We start from the raw sequence: 23,152 nt of genomic DNA, 5'->3' as shown, positions 1-23,152 counted from the left end.
AATTCCTTCTTTATTGCAACCGTCGATCCTTACAATGACGAATCAACACATAAATTGCGTCGCTATGAAAAACTATAGGTTCTATGACATCTCTTTCTAAATCGAAGAGCGATTCAATGGCAATGTCAGGATCTCCCATTGGGAGGCGAGTATCTCAAGTCGGATTCACTATTCCTTCTTTATTGCAACCGTCGATCCTTACAATGACGAATTAACACAGAAATTGCGTCGCTGCAAAATCTATAAGTTCTATGACTTCTCTTTCTAAATCGAGGTATTTTCTATGGCAACGACAGGATCTTATATTGAGAGGGGAGTATCTCTTTTTGGATGCTCTATTCCTTTTTTATTGCATCTATCAATCCCTCACAATGACGAATTAACACAGAAATTGCGTCGCTATGAAATACTATAGGTTCTATGACTACTCTTTCTAAATCGAGGAGCGTTTCTGTGGCATCGACAGGATCTCCCATTGGGAGGCGAGTATCTCATGTCGGATGCATTATTCCTTCTTTATTGCATCCGTCGATCCATCACAATGACGAATTAACACAGAAATTGCGTCGCTATGAAATACAATAAGTTCTATGACTTCTCTTTCTATATCGAGGAGCGTTTATATGGCAACGACAGGATTTCCCATTGGGAGGCGAGAATTTCATGTCGGATGCACTATTCCTTCTTTATTGCAACCGTCGCTCCCTCGCAATGACGAATAAACACAGAAATTGCGTCGCTATGAAATACTATAAGTTCTACGCCTTCTCTTTCTAAATCGAGGAACGTTTCTATGGCAACGACAGGATATCCTATTGGGTGGCGAATATCTCTTTTCGGTTGCACTAATCCTTCCTTACTGCAACCGTCGATCCCTCTTAATGACGAATAAACACAGAAATTACGTCGCTATGAAATACTGTAAGTTCTACGCCTTCTCTTTCTAAATCGAGGAACGTTTCTATGGCAACTACAGGATCTTCTATTGGGAGGCGAGTATCTCTTTTCGGATGCACTATTCCTTCTTTATTGCATCCGTCGATAACTCACAATGACGAATTAACACAGAAATTGCGTCGCTATGAAACACTATAGGTTCTATGCCATGTCTTTCTAAATCGAGGAACGTTTCTATGGCAACGACAGGATCTACTATTGGGAGGCGAATATACCTTTTCGGATGCAGTATTCCTTCATTACTGCATCCGTAATCCCCCACAATGACGAATTATCACAGAAATTGCGTCGCTATGAAATACTATAGGTTCTATGACTTCTCTTTCTAAATCGAGGAGCGTTTCTATGGCAACGACAGGATCTCCTATTGGGAGGCAAGTATCTCATGTCGGATGCACTATTCCTTCTTTATTGCATCCGTCGATCCCTCACAATGACTAACTATAACAAAAATTGCGTCGCTATGAAATACTATAGGTTCTATGACTTCTATTTCTAAATCGAGAAGCGTTTCTATGGAAAGGACAGGATCTCCTAGTGGGAGCGGAGTATCTGATGTCGGATGCACTATTCCTTATTTATTGCATCCGACGATCCCTCACAATGACGAATTAACAAAGAAATTGTTTCGCTATGAAATACTATAGGTTCTATGCCTTCTCTTTCTAAATCGAGGAGCGTTTCTATGGCAACGACATGATCCCCTATTGGGAGGCGAGTATCTCATGTCGGATGCACTATTCCTTCTTTATTGCATCCGTCGATCCCTCACAATGACGAATTATCACAGAAATAGCGTCGCTATGAAATACTATAAGTTCTATGACTTCTCTTTCTAAATCGAGGAGCGTTTATATGACAAACACAGGATCTCCCATTGGGAGGCGAGTATCTCATGTCGGATGTACTATGCCATCTTTATTGCATCCGTCGATCCCTCACAATGACGAATTAACACAGAAATTGCGTCGCTATGAAATACTATAAGTTCTACGCCATCTCTTTCTAAATCGAGGAACGTTTCTATGGCAACTACAGGATCTTCTATTGGGAGGCGAGTATTTCTTTTCGGATGCACTATTCTTTCTTTATTGCATCCCTCGATAACTCACAATGACGAATTAACACAGAAATTGCGTCGCTATGAAACACTATAGGTTCTATACCTTGTGTTTCTAAAGCGAGGAACGTTTCTATGGCAACGAAAGGATCTTCTATTGGGAGGCAAGTATATCTCTTCTGATGTACTATTCCTTCTTTATTGCATCCGTCGATCCCTCACAATAACGAATGAACACAGAAATTGCGTCGCTATGAAATACTATAGCGTCTATGCCTTCCCATTCTAAATCGAGGAACGTTTATACGGCAACGACAGGATCTTCTATTGGGAGGCGAGTATCTCTTTTCGGATGCACTATTCCTTCTTTATTGCAACCGTCGATCCCTTACAATGACGAATTAACACAGAAATTGCGTCGCTACGAAATACTATAAGTTCTACGCCTTCTCTTTCTAAATCGAGGAATTTTTTATGGGAACGACAGGATCTTATATTGAGAGGGGAGTATCTCTTTTTGGATGCTCTATTCGTTCTTTATTGCATCCATCGATCCCTCACAATGACGAATTAACACAGAAATTGCGTCGTTATGAATATATAGGTTCTATGCCTTCTCTTTCTACATTGAGGAATGTTTCTATGGCAACGAAAGGATTTTCTATTGGGAGGCGAGTATCTCTTTTCGGATGCACTATTACTTCATTATTGCATCTGTCGATCACTCACAATGACGAATTAGCACAGAAATTGCGTCGCTACGAAATACTATAAGTAATACGCCTTCTCTTTCTAAATCGAGGAACGTTTCTATGGTAACGACAGGATCTTATATTGAAAGGGGAGTCTCTCTTTTTGGATGAACTATTCCTTCTTTATTGCATCCATCGATTCCTCACAATGACGAAGTAACACAGAAATTGCGTCGCTATGAAATACTATAGGTTCTATGACTTCTCTTTCTAAATCGAGGTGCGTTTCTATGGAGCCGACAGGATCTCCCATTGGGAGGCGAGTATCTCATGTCGGATGCACTATTCCTTCTTTATTGCATCCGTCGATCCCTCACAATGACAAATTAACACAGAAATTACGTCGCTATAAATACTATAGGTTCTATGACTTCCCTTTCTAAATCGAGGAGCGTTTCTATGGCAACGACAGGATCTACTATTGGGAGGGGAATTTCCCTTCTCGGATGCAGTATTCCTTCATTACTGCGTCCGTCGATCCCCCACAATGACGAATAATCACAGAAATTGCTTCGCTTCGAAATACTTTAGGTGCTATGCCTTCTCTTTCCAAATCAAAGAACGATCCTATGGCAACGACAGGATCTCCTATTGGGAGGCGAGTATCTCATGTCGGATGCACTATTCCTTCTTTATTGCATCCGTCGATCCCTCACAATGACGAATTAACACAGAAATTGCGTCGCTACGAAATACTATAAGTTCTACGCCTTCTCTTTCTAAATCGAGGAATTTTTCTATGGCAACGACAGGATCTTATATTGAGAGGGGAGTATCTCTTTTTGGATGCTCTATTCCTTCTTTATTGCATCCATCGATCCCTCACAATGACGAATTAACACAGAAATTGCGTCGCTATGAAATACTATAGGTTCTATGACTTCTCTTTCTAAATCGAGGAGCGTTTCTATGGCAACGACAGGATCTCCCATTGGGAGGCGAGTATATCATGTCGGATGCACTATTCCATCTTTATTGCATCCGTCGATCCTTCACAATGACGAATTAACACAGAAATTGCGTCGCTATGAAATACAATAGGTTCTATGACTTCTCTTTCTAAATCGAGGAGCGTTTATATGGCAACGACAGGATCTCCCATTGGGAGGCGAGTATCTCATGTCGGATGCACTATTCCTTCTTTATTGCAACCGTCGCTCCCTCGCAATGACGAATAAACACAGAAATTGCGTCGCTATGAAATACTATAAGTCCTACGCCTTCTCTTTCTAAATCGAGGAACGTTTCTATGGCAACGACAGGATATCCCATTGGGTGGCGAATATCTCATTTCGGATGCAGTATTCCTTCCTTACTGCAACCGTCGATCACTCACATTGACGAATAAACACATAAATTGCGTCGCTATTAAGTACTATAAGTTCTACGCCTTCTCTTTCTAAATCGAGGAACGTTTCTATGGCAACTTCAGGATCTTCTATTGGGAGGCGAGTATCTCTTTTCGGCTGCACTATTCCTTCTTTATTGCATCCGTCGATTCCTCACAATGACGAATTAACATAGAAATTGCGTCGCTATGAAATACTATAGGTTGTATGCATTCTCTTTCTTAATCGAAGAGCGTTTCTATGGCAAACACAGGATCTCCCATTGGGAGGCGAGTATCTCATGTCGGATGTACTATTCCTTCTTTATTGCATCCGTCGATCCCTCACAATGACGAATTAACACAGAAATTGCGTCGCAATGAAATACTATAGGTTCCCTGACTTCCCTTTCTAAATCGAGGAGCGTTTCTATGGCAACGACATGACATCCTATTGGGTGGCGAATATCTCTTTTCGGATGCAGTATTCCTTCCTTACTGCAACCGTTGATCCCTCACAATGACGAATAAACACAGAAATTGCGTCGCTATGAAATATTATAAGTTCTACGCCATCTCTTTATAAATCGAGGAACGTTTCTATGGCAACTACAGGATCTTCTATTGGGAGGCGATTATCTCTTTTCGGATGCACTATTCATTCTTTATTGCATCCCTCGATAACTCACAATGACGAATTAACACAGAAATTGCGTCGCTATGAAACACAATAGGTTCTATGCCTTGTCATTCTAAATCGAGGAACGTTTCTATGGCAACGAAAGGTTCTTCTATTGGGAGGCGAGTATATCTTTTCTGATGTACTATTCCTTCTTTATTGCATCCGTCGATCCCTCACAATAACGAATTAACACAGAAATTGCGTCGCTATGAAATAATATAGCTTCTATGCCTTCCCATTCTAAATCGAGGAACGTTTATACGGCAACGACAGGATCTTCTATTGGGAGGCGAGTATCTCTTTTCGGATGCACTATTCCTTCTTTATTGCAACCGTCGATCCCTCACAATGACGAATTAACACATAAATTCCGTCGCTATGAAATACTATAAGTTCTACGCCGTCTCTTTCTAAAACGAGGAACGTTTCTATGGCAACGACAGGATCTTATATTGAAAGGGAAGTATCTCTTTTTGGATGAACTATTCCTTCTTCATTGCATCCATCGATCCCTCACAATGACGAAGTAACACAGAAATTGCGTCGCTATGAAATACTATAGGTTCTATGCCTTCTCTTTCTAAATCGAGGAACGATCCTATGGCAACGACAGGATCTCCTATTGGGAGGCGAGTATCTCATGTCGGATGCACTATTCCTATTTTATTGCAACAGTCGATCCCTCACAATGACGAATTAACACAGAAATTGCGTCCCTATGAAATACTATAAGTTCTACGCCTTCTCTTTCTAAATCGAGGAAAGTTTCTATGGCAACTACAGGATCTTCTATTGGGAGGCGAGTATCTCTTTTCGGATGCACTATTCATTCTTTATTGCATCCGTCGATAACTCACAATGACGAATTAACACAGAAATTGCGTCGCTATGAAACACTATAGGTTCTATGCCTTGTCTTTCTAAATCGAGGAACGTTTATACGGCAACGACACGATCTTCTATTGGGAGGCGAGTATCTCTTTTCGGATGCACTATTCCTTCTTTATTGCAACCGTCGATCTCTCACAATGACGAATTAACACATAAATTGCAACGCTATGAAATACTATAAGTTCTACGCCTTCTCTTTCTAAATCGAGGAACGTTTCTATGGCAACTACAGGATCTTCTATTGGGAGGCGAGTATCTCTTTTCGGATGCACTATTCCTTCTTTATTGCATCCGTCGATAACTCACAATGACGAATTAACACAGAAATTGCGTCGCTATGAAACACTATAGGTTCTATGCCTTGTCTTTCTAAATCGAGGAACGTTTCTATGTCAACGACAGGATCTACTATTGGGAGGCGAATATATCTTTTCGGATGCAGTATTCCTTCATTACTGCATCCGTCGATCCCCCACAATGACGAATTATCACAGAAATTGCGTCGCTATGAAATACTATAGGTTCTATGATTTCTCTTTCTAAATCGAGGAGCGTTTCTATGGCAACGACAGAATCTCCTATTGGGTGGCAAGTATCTCATGTCGGATGCACTATTCCTTCTTTATTGCATCCGTCGATCCCTCACAATGACGAATTATCACAGAAACTGCGCCGCTATGCAATACTATAAGTTCTATGACTTCTCTTTCTAAATCGAGAAGCGTTTCTATGGCAACTACAGGATCTCCTATTGGGAGGCGAGTATCTTATGTTGGATGCACTATTCATTCTTTATTGCATCCGTCGATCCCTCACAATGACTATTTATAACCGAAGTTGCGTCGCTATGAAATACTATAGGTTCAATGACTTCTATTTCTAAATCGAGAAGCGTTTCTATGGAAAGGACAGGATCTCCTATTGCGAGGGGAGTATCTCATGTCGGATGCACTATTCCTTCTCTATTGCATCCGTCGATCCCTCACAATGACGAATTAACACAGAAATTGCGTCGCTATAAAATACTATAGGTCCTAAGCTTTCTCTTTCTAAATCGAGGAGCGTTTCTATGGCAACGACATGATCTCCTATTGGGAGGCGAGTATCTCACGTCGGATGCACTATTCCTTCTTTATTGCATCCGTCGATTCCTCACAATGACGAATTAACACAGAAATTGCGTCGCTATGAAATACTATAGGTTGTATGCCTTCTCTTTCTAAATCGAGGAGAGTTTCTATGGCAAACACAGGATCTCCCATTGGGAGGCGAGTATCTCACGTCGGATGCACTATTCCTTCTTTATTGCATCCGTCGATTCCTCACAATGACGAATTAACACAGAAATTGCGTCGCTATGAAATACTATAGGTTGTATGCCTTCTCTTTCTAAATCGAGGAGCGTTTCTATGGCAACGACAGGATATCCTATTGGGTGGCGAATATCTCTTTTCGGATGCAGTATTCCTTCCTTACTGCAACCGTCGATCCCTCACAATGACGAATAAATACAGAAATTACGTCGCTATGAAATACTATAAGTTCTACGCCTTCTCTTTATAAATCGAGGAACGTTTCTATGGCAACGACAGGATCTTATATTGAGAGGCGAGTATCTTTTTCTGGATGCACTATTCCTTCTTTATTGCAAGCTCTAGCGTTAAAAGGTTTTTTTTGGGGGGGCTTTTAACATTTAACCGAATATAACATTGATGTTGATAATTCATGGCAATGTTTGCCGACAAGATAAAGAATGCAACCCTTTAACACTAGATTGCGTACTCACGGCAGTTCTCCTTGGCCGTTTCTTGGTACGACTTGGAAAAAGAGAAAAATTAATGAATGATCGATGATGCGTCGGTTCTCGATTGTGTTTAGGAGACGTACGGATTGATTGCGTGAAAATAGTTTCTCAAATGACCTCTTAACCCGGATTGCTTTCACGCAATCAGACTCTTCAATGAAATTACCTAAGGGACCTATTTGAATAATAAAAAAATTGGAAATGAATGCAAAACAGTGAAATTTTGTAAAAAAAGTTGTCAGATCGTAAATTGAACACGTTAATGGTCCCCCAAATACAATCGACACACCGCGATAAAGAGCGAACCTGTAACAAAGTTCATTTAAACATAAACATTATTTGTGGTTAATTTAAAGAAAAGAATAAGCATAGATTTTCTGTATAGTGAAGCATCAATATATTCGTAAAGAACAAAGGCGTTAAACTATAAACATTAACAAATTTACAATGTATACAAAACTTACATTTTTATGTTTTTCTCGTACATGGAGCAGTCCAACAATCGCTGCTTCTGTATGTGTGATATTTTGTAAAAATTAAATGTCCTGGCGTGCGCGTAAGTATTTTTTATCGTCACAAAGTTTATAAAAGCGTTTTTGTTTTCTTGGTGATAACGTGGTTTTTCACACCAAAAGAAATATAACTTGTAGCGGTGCTACACAACACGTCTTAACAAGTCGGCAACCAAACATCAAAGGTAATGAAGTACATGTTAACATAACGGCGACCAGAAGTACAACTAACTATAAAGACTCTAGAATTTTCCTAACAAATGATCAATTGTTCTTTCTTCTGTTTCGCAGCTTCTTGCTATCAAGCGCTGCGGCAATGATTTTAAATATCTGCGCCCAGCGAATCATAGTGTTTAAAAGTACCTTTTAAACGCTGGCCGCGCGTCTTGGTATAGGCGCACATTATAAACAGATTTTGTTTCTTTACTCTCGCGTTTTCATGCTTAGTATCATTACAAACTACAGCTTGGTGGCTGTCCTTTTCTCATATGCAAAATGTCTGAAATCCAATAATATCACATTGCTTCCCGCGTGAGGAGCGATGATTCCGTCAGGATCATCGAGACTCACGCGTAGTCGTGATATTATTGCTTTCGTGAAACAAGTTAGTATTACTTGCAAAAATTCTTTACAATAGATTTTACACATTACATCAAGCAAAGTGATTAACATACAGAGTATCAGGTAAGTATATTCGTACGACTGAAATTGATAGTTCTTTGTCCATAGGGTAACTACATGACAATTGAACTGTGCCCTTTCTGATGTATTGTACAAGGAAAACAAATGTTCATTTCTCGGTAAAAGATAATGAAATTAAGATAAAGAGACACATACATAGATACATTATACATGGCATAATAAATATAAAAAAAAACAAAGAAATAAATTACTTGACTTCGCAGGAAGTCTGGGTGCTGTGTGCACTCGTGGAAAAAATATGTTACAAAAAATTGACATTCTTGTTTTACAGTGACATACTACAGGAATATTTTTGTCGTTGTTTCGTCGAAGATTTCTTGCAGTAAATACGTAGCACTTTACTTATTTGTGGCTTTTATGACCTGCAAAAAAAAAAATGTTTCACTACACTCGGGTAGGTATGAGTTGCACTGGGAGTGGTAGAACTTCGGGTATAAATGATAGCACTGCACTTGAGTGGGGAAATTGATTAGACTTTCACAGTGGAGGAAAAGTAGGGCATCACTTTCACTGTGGAAGTTGGAGTAGTTGTCGGGGTGTGATGTTGCGTTGGAAATACGTCGTGGGTCAGGAACTGGAAGACTGGTTCTGCAACATGTTGAGCCGTATGGTGGCGGTCTCTATTTCACTTGACACTTGTCCGTGCTTCCATTTATGTTTTCGTACATGAAAAATACAGAAAAAAAATCTGTCTTAGAATGTGCTTACTTACTAATAACTTAGTCTAAAAGAAAATTGGGTTAGGTAAGAATAACAATTGTTTATGTACATAAGGTCTCATTCTCTTAGGAATGCTTAGTTCTCATATTTATCTATTTTCCTGGTTTTATTTGGTTCGACACGTTTTCGTCATTACTCGGCCTGGTCAGTAAATTCGGTAGCAATTGTCAAAATCGAGCTTAAGACTCTTCCGACTAGTGTCTTTATAATTTCACAAGGTACATGAATGCTTAATTCATTGCTTCATCATATTTTATTTTGAATGCATTTCAAACACATTTGGCATCCGCGCTCGTTGTGCAAAGAAAAATTGATTGTTGAGCGCTCAGCGTACACAGTGTTACGTCCGTTTGTCACAATCACGTGATAATAACTTGAGAGTTCCACAACGCTAGCAGCAGTATTCTGCGAGAAGCAGAGCGTTAGGTGTCTACTAGCCGTGGTGTGAGTTTTTACACAGTTTTTCATCGACTCTGGATTACGGAAGCAGCCAGATGCGGCGACTCCCGCAGCTGTTTCGAAGAATGCGTCCGTGGAAAGGCGTACAGTACCGTTTGTGGTAAGTACAACACTTATTCACTTTCACTGTTCGGCTTTCTACATCGTGGTTTCGTGGTACAAGTACTTATAACATTACTTCACACGCGGTATTTCACGCGTGTCCTTGGAGTTATCACTTATTCAGTTCACACGTTATTATTAATTCGTATAACATTTATTTGGTCGTCATGTTAAGGTTCACACACACCACTTTTATACGTGTCCATTAATTACTTGTCTATAGTCGGTTCACACGCAGCAGCACATACGTGTCCATTTATTACTGACTGCATTATTACTACAAAGTACAGTTAACATTTAGTATACATATCATGTCTAAAAATTATTTACAAAGAAATATTTAGTCTCTGTGACTACAAGGCCTGACGAAAAGCGTGTCTCTTGTTCGTAGTTTGTGCTTCCAAGGCACTTTAGGTTTACACTTTGTTCGAAATCTTGTTATTCTTTTCTTTTTACAATAGTTACTCTTTTCGCAAGTTCAGCTCTTTTATTTTCTCTCTATTACGTCGTTAGTTTGAAGACATAGTCAATGTGGCTTCGTTTACGTGATGAACAGTTCGTGTTCAAACTACCATTAGGGTAATTGGGAAGCTTGGTGTTCCCTGTCATGCAATTGCACATAACAAATCTTAATTGAACTCGCAATTTGCGAAGAATAAGCATAGCCCGTCGACAACCAATGTGTCACGACTATCCATTCGTATAGCCTGTATGTATCAATCATGCAACCAGCTCGTAAAATTCACTTCTCTACTGGATAAGGTAGGATGGTAAGGATACTGGTTAGAGGAAAACACAAAAGACTTTTATGGAGTGAAGAGTTTTGAAGGCAGAGTGTTAATGACGTATGATATGATGAGCTTCACATAAATTATTATCACCTTAGTTTTTCATAACAAATAGTATAATTAAATCGATACAGTAGTTTCAGTGTCGTCTGATCCAGCTCTCTAAACAATTTTCTATGCATATCTAAAATTACTTAAACCATGCATTAGCAGTGAACTGTGTCTGTTAACTATCTTCTGTTCCATGTATCGTAAAATTGTTTTCTAAAAAAAATCGTCGTATCTCGAGGACCTGAAATAGATATTTCTAGTACTAAACTAATTTATTTATAAATGATCTTTGTATGTATTTCAGCTGCACTGTGCCGTAAAATTGTTATGAGCGTATACGGTTTTCTCCGTATTATAATAAAATGATTGAGTTGCGCACTTCTTTCCTGCTACCTGGATCGTTATTGACTTACTTGATTCTTATATGCTAAGCTGCTGCTTTTTGCCTGCTGCGTTTCATAGGTGGTCTCATAAAATTTGTTGTCACACACTCCTTATGCATAACATAACATTTACCTCATTAGAGTAAGCGACCTTGATAATTTTTTTTTAACCTACGAGCAATCATTCTGGTCTGAATGATCATTTTAATTTATTTCATTCAAGAGGAGAGAGCTTTGCTATACTTAAAACTAGTGATAGCAGGTGGCACTTAGCACGTCCCTACTATAATATTTATTTGTCAGCTCTTTCGGCTGTGGCCGTTCATGGCTCAATTAACTTTAAACTAACTTACATCTAAGGCAAATCTTGCTCTCCTACAATAAATGTGTTTTACTTAAGGTACTCATATAAATTACTTATCTTGTTGTGGCAGGTCGACAGGGTGTTAGTCCTGTGCATTACTCTTACATACGTTGGTACTTCACACATAGTATGACAACTTATAGTGTGTGTGTATATTTTCTTTTAGCAGCTTAACTTAACAGATATTTTCAATGGTTGACTCGGTATTTCTTCAAGTCTGCGTGATGAAACAATCCTTTTATTCGTCCAGATACAGGGTCAGCTAATAGATAGCAATCAATGTGCGGCTTTCTTAATATAATATATGGTGCTTCATACAAGTGCTGCCACTTGCGAGTCTTATGATGAATCAAAGATGGTTTGAAGTGGGTCTTTAATAGCACTCGTTCATTTATACGATACGATAAGACTTTGCTAATGTGTTTGTCATGCGCCTTTTTTCTTAGGATGGCATGAGTTGTTAAAGATATGAGAGCTTATTGGTTCCCCAGCTTCCCCGTGGAGGCATAAAGAAGCTGCTAATGGTTTTCCGACTGGGGTAGAGCTGAAATGTCAGTTATTTTTTACTTGACTAGTATTTTCCGACCTACCAGGTCGAAAATTTGCCTTCGTATCCCATACGACTTGTGCATATGTTGATTGCGTGTTATTTGACATCGCGTTTGGTGCTTGGTTCGCCTGTGTGTAAAAAATAGTCGGATTTCCTTGGCTATTATAACCGGCGGTGTCAGGAAAAGCATCCGACGAATTGTCCTGACTATTGTTCCTGAACTGTTGGTTCGGTTGGTGAGAAAATGTCGCATTTTTCGGCTGGGAAAAATTTATTTGCTGAGAGGGAGTGAAATGACTCGGCTGACTGTACTGTTGTGGTCTGTTATAATTGGTCCATTTCTTTCCCTTGTGACGATTTCCATTATTCGTCTTGTTGTTCTGGTACTGGTAATTACCGTTATGATTTATCGGTGAATTACCGTATTGTTGCTGTGTGTTTTGATAAATCGGATTGTATCTATTCTGGTGCGGATATTTGTTATATTGTTTTCCATTACGGCGGTTAAAACTGTTATGATTGCCGTAAGGCTGAGCGTTTGGTTGTCCCGTGTTATGTTGGTATGACATTCCATTGACGCGATTTGTTATGTGCTGCTGCGGAGCGGGCGGTCCATTATTATAATTATTCCGCGCGCTCGCACGCACATCCTCATAGATCATATCCAAATTGTCAAGAACAGAAAGAAAGGCTTCTAGGTCTTCTTCACTCACATTAACTAGTTTTTCTCTTATTGACACAGGAAGTTTTGACTTTAAGATCATGATTACATCTTTGGTTGAAATGGGCGTGTCCCAATACTGAATTTTACGTAGATATTTTTCAAAATAACGTCTCAAACCTCCTCCTTTGGTGTTGAAAGGTTCGGCGTTGTAAACCTCCTTTCGGAGTCTTTGTTGTATACCTGAACTCCAGAATTTATTCAAAAAATGCTTTTCAAAATCTGCATAGGTGTGACATTTGTCTATTATTTCTGTACCCCAAATTGATCCTTCACCGTGTACATAGCCTAAGATGAACTGTATCCGCTGCCTGTCGTTCCATGATTCCGGAAAAGCACCTGTGAATGATTTTAGAAATACTATGGGGTGTATATTTCGTTTTTCAGGTATAAAAGGCTGAAAAGCTCTGTGTTTTAGCACACTCTCGTCTCGCATTAGTTCAACAAGTGTTAGTTGATCGGCATGACTACGTGACGTAGAAGTTTCGCCACGCGTATTATTTACTGTTGGTGAGAATTGTACCTGACACTCGGGATATTGATGATTATCGTGTTCTGGCGGTAGCGAATACTCACTTTGATTGTCACCTTGCAATTCCGTAACTTGTCGTTTTAGTTGATCTATATCACTGCTTAGCTGACGTTTCCATTCCGGAAGATCGTGGCTAAATGCTCGTCTGATTTCACCTAATTCACTGGTTAAAGTGTCACCAGAAGTACCGGGAGCGGTTAAGATTTCTGCTGTAGCAGATTTAACCGTACCCTTTAGTTCAGCGTGTACCTTGCTGACAATGTACTGTTCTTTGGATTGCATCCACTCTTCAAATTCCCTATTAAGTGTATTGCTTATACCGGTGTTGACATCTGCGATCTTTTTGTCAATATTGACATCGGATATTTGCTGAGCAAGGTCTTCGACTCGCTCGCCAACGTGGTTGACACTTTCTGTCAATTGGCTTACTCTCTTTGAAACATCACTGTAATGTTTCAAAGAGTCACTCGCAGTTGATTTACACACATCTATTTGGGCCTGCATATCTATGAACTTGCTACCAATATTGGTCTCGGCGGATTCCACCATCGAAAGAACACTATCAATTTTAGCGTGTACGCTTGCGTTTAGCTCGCTTGCGTAAGCAGTGGTAATGGCTTTAATTTTTTCCTCCATGGTGTCATTCGAATTTTTGATTTGTGCTTGGATGTCCTCTATCCTTGATTCTAAACTGCTGAACCTGCTGTCACTTTGATTTGCTAACTGACTGATTTGCGTTTCAATTTTGTCACTTTGGTTTGTTAACTGTGCCATGTTTGCTTCAAAACTGGTTTTCATATCAGCAAACAATTTTAGTATATCTGACAGCGAGCATTCACGTGACTGCGACGCGGTCTGTGGCACCGACAGCTCACGTGTCGCTTCGTCCTGTGTTGTTCCCTCACTACGAGATTCAGGTTTGTTTACACCCGCGCGCGGTCTAAGTTGCCTTGGTTGCTCATCAGCCATCGTAAATTTAAAGTAGTTACACTGCACGAGCTAGAAAAGATAATTTTTTTTTTAAATTATGATTTTCACTTGTCAGGTGCGCCAAGGATTTCGCGTCCTGATTTCACAGATATTGCTTGCGCGTTATAAACATTTGAAACTCTGACACACGAAAATGCCAATATGGCAACGAGAGAGATAAAATAAATGAAAAACACTTATAGAGCACTGAAACTGGCACAGATAGCGGCCATTGTGATTCACTTAAATGCACAACAATGGAAATTCTTGCTAACTATTTCTAACTATTGTAAGCGAAATGATGAAATAGAGGCGGATCTAATAGCAAAAGGAAACAGAAATTTGGAAATTAAATTGCTTGAGGAAAAGGAAAAAAAATGTAAAGAGTGAATGTCACGAGCCGACTGAATGCTCGGTACGCAAAGCTTCAAACGTAATGAAAAATCGTACTCACATTAGTTGTCTTGCGCGCTGCTATTTATTGCTGTTGTGGATTCTTGCTGCGATTTTCTGCATATGCGTCCTTTTTTTTATCACTGGTTTTGGCTTCCAATTTTCTCCAGATGGTAGCATGAAAATAAAAAGAACAAATTAGTTTTTTAGTCGAGTCCCTGTTCGGGCGCCACATCTAGCGTTAAAAGGTTTTTTTTTGGGGGGCTTTTAACATTTAACCGAATATAACATTGATGTTGATAATTCATGGCAATGTTTGCCGACAAGATAAAGAATGCAACCCTTTAACACTAGATTGCGTACTCACGGCAGTTCTCCTTGGCCGTTTCTTGGTACGACTTGGAAAAAGAGAAAAATTAATGAATGATCGATGATGCGTCGGTTCTCGATTGTGTTTAGGAGACGTACGGATTGATTGCGTGAAAATAGTTTCTCAAATGACCTCTTAACCCGGATTGCTTTCACGCAATCAGACTCTTCAATGAAATTACCTAAGGGACCTATTTGAATAATAAAAAAATTGGAAATGAATGCAAAACAGTGAAATTTTGTAAAAAAAGTTGTCAGATCGTAAATTGAACACGTTAATGGTCTCCCAAATACAATCGACACACCGCGATAAAGAGCGAACCTGTAACAAAGTTCATTTAAACATAAACATTATTTGTGGTTAATTTAAAGAAAAGAATAAGCATAGATTTTCTGTATAGTGAAGCATCAATATATTCGTAAAGAACAAAGGCGTTAAACTATAAACATTAACAAATTTACAATGTATACAAAACTTACATTTTTATGTTTTTCTCGTACATGGAGCAGTCCAACAATCGCTGCTTCTGTATGTGTGATATTTTGTAAAAATTAAATGTCCTGGCGTGCGCGTAAGTATTTTTTATCGTCACAAAGTTTATAAAAGCGTTTTTGTTTTCTTGGTGATAACGTGGTTTTTCACACCAAAAGAAATATAACTTGTAGCGGTGCTACACAACACGTCTTAACAAGTCGGCAACCAAACATCAAAGGTAATGAAGTACATGTTAACATAACGGCGACCAGAAGTACAACTAACTATAAAGACTCTAGAATTTTCCTAACAAATGATCAATTGTTCTTTCTTCTGTTTCGCAGCTTCTTGCTATCAAGCGCTGCGGCAATGATTTTAAATATCTGCGCCCAGCGAATCATAGTGTTTAAAAGTACCTTTTAAACGCTGGCCGCGCGTCTTGGTATAGGCGCACATTATAAACAGATTTTGTTTCTTTACTCTCGCGTTGTCATGCTTAGTATCATTACAAACTACAGCTTGGTGGCTGTCCTTTTCTCATATGCAAAATGTCTGAAATCCAATAATATCACAAAGCGTCGATCCCTCACAATGACGAATTAACACAGAAATTGCGTCGCTATGAAATACTAAAAGTTCTACGCCTTCTCTTTCTAAATCGAGGAACGTTTCTATGGTAACTACAGGATCTTCTATTGGGAGGCGAGTATCTCTTTTCGGATGCACTATTCATTCTTTATTGCATCCGTCGATAACTCACAATGACGAATTAACACAGAAATTGCGTCGCTATGAAACACTATAGGTTCTATGCCTTGTCTTTCTAAATCGAGGAACATTTCTATGGCAACGAAAGGATCTTCTATTGGGAGGCGAGTATATCTTTTCGGATGTACTATTCCTTCTTTATTGCATCCGTCGATCCCTCACAAGAACGAATTAACACAGAAATTGCGTCGCTATGAAATACCATAGCTTCTATGCCTTCCAATTCTAAATCGAGGAACGTTTATACGGCAACGACAGGATCTTCTATTGGGAGGCGAGTATCTCTTTTCGGATGCACTATTCCTTCTTTATTGCAACCGTCGATCCCTCACAATGACGAATTAACACATAATTTGCGTCGCTATGAAATAATATAAGTTCTACGCCTTCTCTTTCTAAATCGAGGAACGTTTCTATGGCAACGACAGGATCTTATATTGAAAGGGGAGTATCTCTTTTTGGATGAACTATTCCTTCTTTATTGCATCCATCGATCCCTCACAATGACGAAGTAACACAGAAATTGCGTCGCTATGAAATACTATAGGTTCTATGACTTCTCTCTCTAAATCGAGGTGCGTTTCTATGGAACCGATAGGATCTCCCATTGGGAGGCGAGTATCTCATGTCGGATGCACTATTCCTTCTTTATTGCATCCGTCGATACCTCACAATGACAAATTAAGACAGAAATTGCGTCGCTATGAAATACTATAGGTTCTATGACTTCCCTTTCTAAATCGAGGAGCGTTTCTATGGCAACGACAGGATCTACTATTGGGAGGCGAATATCCCTTTTCGGATGCAGTATTCCTTCATTACTGCATCCGTCGATCCCCCACAATGACGAATTATCACAGAAATTGCTATGCTATGAAATACTTTAGGTTCTATGCCTTCTCTTTCTAAATCGAGGAACGATCCTATGGCAACGACAGGATCTCCTATTGGGAGGCGAGTATCTCATGTCGGATGCACTATTCCTTCTTTATCGCATCCGTCGATCCCTCACAATGACGAATTAACACAGAAATTGCGTCGCTACGAAATACTATAAGTTCTACGCCTTCTCTTTCTAAATCGAGGAATTTTCTATGGCAACGACAGGATCTTATATTGAGAGGGGAGTATCTCTTTTTGGATGCTCTATTCCTTCTTTATTGCATCCATCGATCCCTTACAATGACGAATTAACACAGAAATTGCGTCGCTATGAAATACTATAGGTTCTATGACTTCTCTTTCTAAATGGAGGAGCGTTTCTATGGCAACCACAGGATCTCCCATTGGGAGGCGAGTATCTCATGTCGGATGCACTATTGCTTCTTTATTGCATCCGTCGATCCCTCACAATGACGAATTAACACAGAAATTGCGTCGCTATGATATACAATAGGTTCTATGACTTCTCTTTCTAAATCGAGGAGCGTTTATATGGCAACAACAGGATCTCCCATTGGGAGGCGAGTATCTCATGTCGGATGCACTATTCCTTCTTTATTGCAACCGTCGCTCCCTCACAATGACGAATAAACACAGAAATTGCGTCGCTATGAAATACTATAAGTTCTGCGCCTTCTCTTTCTAAATCGAGGAACGATTCTATGGCAACTACAGGATCTTATATTGGGAGGCGAGTATCTCTTTTCGGATGCACTATTCCTTCTTTATTGCATCCGTCGATAACTCACAATGACGAATTAACACAGAAATTGCGTCGCTATGAAACACTATATGTTCTATGCCTTGTCTTTCTAAATCGAGGAACGTTTCTATGGCAACGACAGGATCTACTATTGGGAGGCGAATATACCTTTTCGGATGCAGTATTCCTTCATTACTGCATCCGTCGATCCCCCACAATGACATATTATCACAGTAATTGCGTCGCTATGAAATACTATAAGTTCTATGACTTCTCTTTCTAAATCGAGAAGCGTTTCTATGGCAACGACAGGATCTCCTATTGGGAGGCGAGTATCTCATGTCGGATGCACTATTCATTCTTTATTGCATCCGTCGATCCCTCACAATGACGAATTAACACAGAAATTGCGTCGCTATGAAATACTATAGGTTCTATGCCTTCTCTTTCTAATGCGAGGAGCGTTTCCATGGCAACGAAATGATCTCCCATTGGGAGGCGAGTATCTCATGTTGGATGTACTATTCCTTCTTTATTGCATCCGTCGATCCCTCACAATGACGAATTAACACAGAAATTGCGTCGCTATGAAATACTATATGTTCTATGACTTCCCTTTCTAAATCGAGGAGCGTTTCTATGGCAACGACAGGAAATCCTATTGGGTGGCGAATATCTCTTTTCGGATGCAGTATTCCTTCCTTACTGCATCCGTCGCTCCCTCGCAATGACGAATAAACACAGAAATTGCGTCGCTATGAAATACTATAAGTTCTACGCCTTCTCTTTCTAAATCGAAGAACGTTTCTATGGCAACTACAGGATCTTCTATTGGGAGGCGAGTATCTCTTTTCGGATGCACTATTCCTTCTTTATTGCATCCGTCGATAACTCACAATGACGAAATAACACAGAAATTGCGTCGCTATGAAACTCTATAGGTTCTATGCCTTGTCTTTCTAAATCGAGGAACGTTTCTATGGCAACGACAGGATCTACTATTGGGAGGCGAATATACCTTTTCGGATGCAGTATTCCTTCATTACTACATTCCTCGATCCCCCACAATGACGAATTATCACAGAAATTGCGTCGCTATGAAATACTATAGGTTCTATGACTTCTCTTTCTAAATCGAGGAGCGTTTCTATGGCAACGACAGGATCTCCTATTGGGAGGCAAGTATCTCATGTCGGATGCACTATTCCTTCTTTATTGCATCCGTCGATCCCTCACAATGACTAATTATCACAGAAATAGCGTCGCTATGAAATACTATAAGTTCTATGACTTTTCTTTCTAAATCGAGTAGCGTTTCTATGGCAACGACAGGATCTCCTATTGGGAGGCGAGTATCTCATGTCGGATGCACTATTCATTTTTTATTGCATCCGTCGATCCCTCACAATGACTAATTATAACAGAAATTGCGTCGCTATGAAATACTATAGGTTCTATGACTTCTATTTCTAAATCGAGAAGCGTTTCTATGGAAAGGACAGGATCACCTATTGGGAGGGGAGTATCTCATGTCGGATGCACTATTCCTTCTTTATTGCATCCGTCGATCCCTCACAATGACGAATTAACACAGAAATTGAGTAGCTATGTAATACTAAAGGTTCTATGCCTTCTCTTTCTAATGCGAGGAGCGTTTCTATGGCAACGAAATGATCTCCCATTGGGAGGCGAGTATCTCATGTCGGATGTACTATTCCTTCTTTATTGCATCCGTCGATCCCTCACAATGACGAATTAACACAGAAATTGCGTCACTATGAAATACTATAGATTCTATGACTTCCCTTTCTAAATCGAGGAGCGTTTCTATAGCAACGACAGCATATCCTATTGGGTGGCAAATATCTCTTTTCGGATGCAGTATTAATTCCTTACTGCATCCGTCGATCCCTCACAATGACGAATTAACACAGAAATTGCTTCGCAATGAAATACTATAGGTTCTAAGCCTTCTCATTCTAAATCGAGGAACGATCCTATGCCAACGACAGGATCTCCTATTGGGAGGCGAGTATCTCATGTCGGATGCACTATTCCTTATTTATTGCATCCGTCGATCCCTCAGAATGACGAATTAACACAGAAATTGCGTCGCTATGAAATACTATAGGTTCTATGACTTCCCCTTCTAAATCGAGGAGCGTTTCCGTGGCAACGACAGGATATCCTATTCGGAGGCGAATATCTCTTTTCGGATGCAGTATTCCTTCTTTACTGCATCCGTCGATCCCTCACAATGACGAATTAACACAGAAATTGCGTCGCAATGAAATACTACAGGTTCTATGACTTCCCATTCTAAATCGAGGAGCGTTTCTATGGCTACGTCAGGATCTCCTATTGGGTAGCGAATATCTCTTTTCGGATGCAGTATTCCTTCCTTACTGCATCCGTCGATCCCTCACAATGACGAATTAACACAGAAATTGCTTCGCTATGAAATACTATAGGTTCTATGCCTTCTCTTTCTAAATCGAGGAACGATCCTATGGCAACGACAATATCTCCAATTGGGAGGCGAGTATCTCATGTCGGATGCACTATTCCTTCTTTTATTGCATCCGTCGATCCCTCACAATGACGAATTAACACAGAAATTGCGTCGCTATGAAACACTATAGGTTCTATGACTTGTCTTTCTAAATCTAGGAGCGTTTCTATGGCAACGACAGGATCTTATATTGAGAGGGGAGAATCTCTTTCTGGATGCACTATTCCTTCTTTATTGCAAGCGTCGATCCCTCACAATTACGAATTAACACAGAAATTACGTCGCTATGAAAAACTATAAGTTCTACACCTTGTCTTTCTAAATCGAGGAACGTTTCTATGGCAACGACTTGATCTCCTATTGGGAGGCGAGTATCTCATGTCGGATGCACTATTCCTTCTTCATTGCATCCGTCGATCCCTCACAAAGACGAATTAACACAGAAATTGCGTCGCTATGAAATACTATAGGTTCTATGGCTTCTCTTTCTAAATCGAGGTGCGTTTCTATGGCAACGAGAGGATCTACTATTGGGAGGCGAATATCCCTTTTCGGATGCAGTATTCCCTCATTACTGCATCCGTCGATCCCTCACAATGACGAATTATCACAGAAATTGCGTCGCTATGAAATACTATAGGTTCTATGGCTTCTCTTTCTAAATCGAGGTGCGTTTCTATGGCAACGAGAGGATCTACTATTGGGAGGCGAATATCCCTTTTCGGATGCAGTATTCCCTCATTACTGCATCCGTCGATCCCTCACAATGACGAATTATCACAGAAATTGCGTCGCTATGAAATACTATAGGTTCTACGACTTCTCTTTCTAAATCGAGGAGCGTTTCTATGGCAACGACAGGATCTTATATTGAAAGGGGAGTATCTCTTTTGGATGAACTATTCCTTCTTTACTGCATCCATCGATCCCTCACAATGACGAAGTAACACAGAAATTGCGTCGCTATGAAATACTACAAGTTCTACACCTTGTCTTTCTAAATCGAGGAACGTTTCTATGGCAACGACTTGATCTCCTATTGGGAGGCGAGTATCTCATGTCGGATGCACTATTCCTTCTTCATTGCATCCGTCGATCCCTCACAAAGACGAATTAACACAGAAATTGCGTCGCTATGAAATACTATAGGTCCTATGACTTCTCTTTGTAAATCGAGGAGCGTTTCTATGGTAACGACAGGATCTCCTATTGGGAGGCGATTATCTCATGTCGGATGCACTATTCATTCTTTATTGCATCCGTCGATCCCTCACAATGACTAATAATAACAGAAATTGCGTCGCTATGAAATACTATAGGTTCTATGACTTCTATTTCTAAATCGAGAAGCGTTTCTATGGAAAGGACAGGATCTCCTATTGGGAGGGGAGTATCTCATGTCGGATGCACTATTCCTTCTTTATTGCATCCGTCGATCCCTCACAATGACGAATTAACACAGAAATTGCGTCGCTATGAAATACTATAGGTTCTAAGCCTTCTCTTTCTAAATCTAGGAGCGTTTCTATGGCAACGACATGATCTCCTATTGTGAGGCGAGTATCACATGTCGGATGACTATTCCTTCTTTATTGCATCCGTTGATTCCTCACAATGACGAATTAACACAGAAATTGCGTCGCTATGAAATACTATAGGTTGTATGACTTCTCTTTCTAAATCGAGTAGCGTTTCTATGGCAAACACAGGATTTCCCATTGGGAGGAGTCTGTTTTATGTCGGATGCACTTTTCCTTCTTTATTGCATCCGTCGATCCCTCACAATGACGAATTAACACAGATATTGCTTCGCTATGAAATACTATATATAGGTTCTATGACTTCCCTTTCTAAATCGAGGAGCGTTTCTATGGCAACGACAGGATATCTTATTGGGAGGCGAATATCTCTTTTCGGATGCATTATTCCTTCCTTATTGCATTCGTCCACCCCTCACAATGACGAATTAACACAGAAATTGCTTCGCTATGATATACTATAGGTTCTATACCTTTTCTTTCTACATCGAGGAACGATCCTTTATGCAACGACAGGATCTCCTATTAGGAGGCGAGTATCTCATGTCGGATGCACTATTCCTTCTTTATTGCAACCGTCGATCCCTTACAATGACGAATTAACACCGAAATTGCGTCGCTACGAAATACTATAAGTTCTACGCCTTCTCTTTCTAAATCGAGGAATTTTTTATGGCAACGACAGGATCTTATATTGAGAGTGGAGTATCTCTTTTTGGATGCTCTATTCCTTCTTTATTGCATCCATCGATCCCTCACAATGACGATTTAACACAGAAATTGCGTCGTTATGAAATACAATAGGTTCTATGACTTCTCTTTCTAAATCGAGGAGCGTTTCTATGGCAACGACAGGATCTCCCATTGGGAGGCGAGTATCTCATGTCGGATGCACTATTCCTTCTTTATTGCATCCGTCGATCCATCACAATGACGAATTGACACAGAAATTGCGTCGCTATGAAATACAATAGGTTCTATGACATCCCTTTCTAAATCGAGGAGCGTTTCTATGGCAACGACAGGATCTACTATTGGGAGGCGAATATCCCTTTTCGGATGCAGTATTCCTTCATTACTGCGTCCGTCGATCCCCCACAATGACGAATTATCACAGAAATTGCTT

The sequence above is a fragment of the Schistocerca cancellata genome, chromosome 3 (assembly GCF_023864275.1).
Source record: "Schistocerca cancellata isolate TAMUIC-IGC-003103 chromosome 3, iqSchCanc2.1, whole genome shotgun sequence".
Taxonomy (NCBI): Eukaryota; Metazoa; Arthropoda; class Insecta; order Orthoptera; family Acrididae; genus Schistocerca; species Schistocerca cancellata.
The sequence above is the reverse complement of the archived record's forward strand: the minus strand, read 5'-3'. Positions refer to the sequence as shown.